Genomic DNA, 3,017 nt, shown 5'->3' with positions numbered 1-3,017 from the left:
AGTAAGAAGTTTGGCTCTGTTCGTGACACATTTATTCTAGTTCTAATGGCCAAGAGCCGAATCAAATCTTTTTTTAAACCTTACAGGGAGAACCTTTTCTTGTTGCTCATCAACTTTTCTCAAATGAGGACTTTTTGAAGCTTTTGCAAAAGAAAACCACGAAGGTCTTGGATCCTAATCGGGTCGTTACTACTTTGAGAGTTAGTGTGTCTAAGATTTCTAACCCTTTCTAGAAATAGTTGTGCTAGTTCCTTCAAGATACGTTCATGCCTTCCAAAACCTCTTCTAATTATCTTTCAAATGAATTGTTTATAGCTACCCGCATGATGGTGTTGAAGGGTATCACTATTGATTGGAGTAAGTATCTCCTTGCTAAAATGGCTTAGCATTTTATTTGAGTCATGAGGGTAATGTGACTAATGTCACATATGGTTCTTACCTTTATTTTTTCTTGACATATGCTACCCCTGCGAAGGAAATTGTGTTACTATCAGTTGATCCTCCAGTGGTTCTTCCTTGTCCTACTACTGAAGATTCTAATGTCATCATTGAGGATACTATTCCTCCTCCTTTGGTCATTCAAAGGAAACATATTAAGTGATGGTTGAATCAGTTCATGTTTCCACTCCTTCAGTTTGAGTTCATGCCCAGTCTTATAGTACACTACCTGCATTGGTTACAACATCCAATCTTATCATAGCACATAGTGATGGTACTTTGGATATGTCAATTCCTTTGGTGCAATGTCAAGTGACAAGAGGCGCAATTCCATTTTTATGCAAATACGTTCAAAGCTCTATTGAACTCTCAGTTACCGCTTCTATTTAGCAACTCTTTTCTTCTTTTTATGAGGAGGCACAATAATCCAAGGAGAAGTTCAACAAGGCTAATATTGAGCTAGCCTATGCCAAAGAAAACTTTTTTGACCTTTGTACATAGATGGAGCAATAAACTAAGATCATTTATAACCAAAAAGAAGAGATGTCTACTTTGTAAGCTCAATTGGTAGAGGTAGTTGTTCTTCAAAGAAATGCAACATTATGTCCTTTATTCAAAGACAAGGTGAAAATGATTTGGTAAAGAATGGACTTGTTATGGACTTGTTTTAACTAGTTTCAAGAATTTATTCCTCTAGATAGCTCCTCCTTTATGCAAAATTAGAAACATAAGCTGGCATTTTATATTAAGCTTTCCATGATGAAATTATCTCCTCTAGATTATAGATGGAGTGGAGCTTGGTCTTCTGAATTATTGACTGAGGTTGTAAGAATGGTTTTTGAAGATTCCATGACTCCAAATACTATGGCTATGTCTTAAATATCCTTGCAAGGTGATTTATTAATCCCACATGATCAACACTTCTATTGGTATGTTGGAGATGTGGTATTGCAATCTGTTTATATGTTAGAAATTTGGAGTTGTAGATAGATAAAATGTTCTAGACATATTCCTCCAAAGTGGCTAATTGTCCTAAAACTTTTTGGCTTACAATGATTGATTCGGTGATTTTGAATGAGTGTCAAACCAAAGCCTCAGCTTATGTGCAAAACACTAACCAACTGAGGGTGGATCTCTTAGCCTATCTTTGCAAATAACCTCCATTTAATTCCTCTTTCTTTGATGCCTATCATTGTAGATCTATGATAGGTCCATCAATGCCTTGTTTATCTTATTATCAGCAGATGGCCCATAGATATGAAGCCTATCTTTCTATTTATCAAACTAATCCACAGATTATTCTACCCCTTCTTTTTAAACCCCAAGATTCCCCTCAAATCCCTATTTTTTTGGTTATTTTATTGAGGATCGTGTCTTTTCCCCTCCTCCTTCTTGTCCTTTTCCATCCATAACTACTCTTTTCACTTTTTTAGCATACTTGTTAACAACCTTTTTAGCCAATTTTTCTTAAATTATCAAATTATATTTCTTTAATCCATTTCTCCTTTTATGATTTTTCTTATCCATCCCTTTATCCTCTCTTGCTTATTTCTCTTTCATCTCCTACCATTTTTATCCCTTATCACCCTTAGTTTGTTAGTGGTTACACATGCTTTGATTTCAAGGTCCTTAGATGTTGAGGATGGAGTTTACTAGATTCTCTAACATGGCCTCAAATAAATTGGCTGTTGATTCTTGGGGAATGAATAACCACCAATCAAGATTTTAAGAATTATTTGCAATTTTCTCAAAAGTATTCTCAAACTTCAGATCCTTCAGTGAGTCTGAACTGCTCACTTTGCTTGGTATCTTGTCAACATGCACCGGCATTTGCATACTGATCAAATTTCAATCTCAAAGTTGTGTATGAATGTGAATGTGGATATTGATCTCCAATAAATGGATATTTTGTACTTTTATGCCCTTTTCTTGCCTAGCTAACAGTATCTTGTATTGGTGGAGAGGATGTGTTGCTTGCGATTTTTCCAAAATCCTCCCAAGACTCTTATAGATGATTCTATGTCCATAGATCATTTTAAAAATCACCAAGCTTTTAAGAGCGACTGGCTTCATTGATATCCTTGGATGCATTTTCATGATTTATAATGTGATATCTCTCTTTTGGAGGTGCCATTTAGATGGTTGTTTTATGTTTAATGTCTGTATTGTGTGTATTATTCGTATGATGGGATCGTGATTGGATATTCAAATTGTTTGAGAAGATACATTTTTGGAGATTTGTGGTGATGATAGATGGGTGGATACAGATGAAGAAACTCCCATATCCTTTATGAGTTTGTTTAAGTTTGGTTGGTTTAATTGAGCATTATTCATGATTTCTTGTTTTGGGATTTTTTCTTGGATAATGGATTAGATACTAGTTTTCCTTTCTGAAGGTGAATCTAGAGTCCTTCCTTATTGTTGATTGGATATCTAAAGAGAGTGACGAGCTATTATTTTGAACTTTTATTTTCTTTTTCTAAGGCTGCTAGGATTCTCCTTAATTAAGTGTGGGGATATGTTGATGATTGATATGACTGTACTGTTTGTAGTTTTTTTGTTGGATTTTTGGGTAATTT

Source organism: Lygodium microphyllum, chromosome 22, assembly GCF_053477565.2.
Source record: "Lygodium microphyllum isolate KBCC chromosome 22, Lygodium_microphyllum_v1.1.10, whole genome shotgun sequence".
Lineage (NCBI taxonomy): Eukaryota > Viridiplantae > Streptophyta > Polypodiopsida > Schizaeales > Lygodiaceae > Lygodium > Lygodium microphyllum.
Note: the sequence above shows the minus strand (reverse complement) of the source record.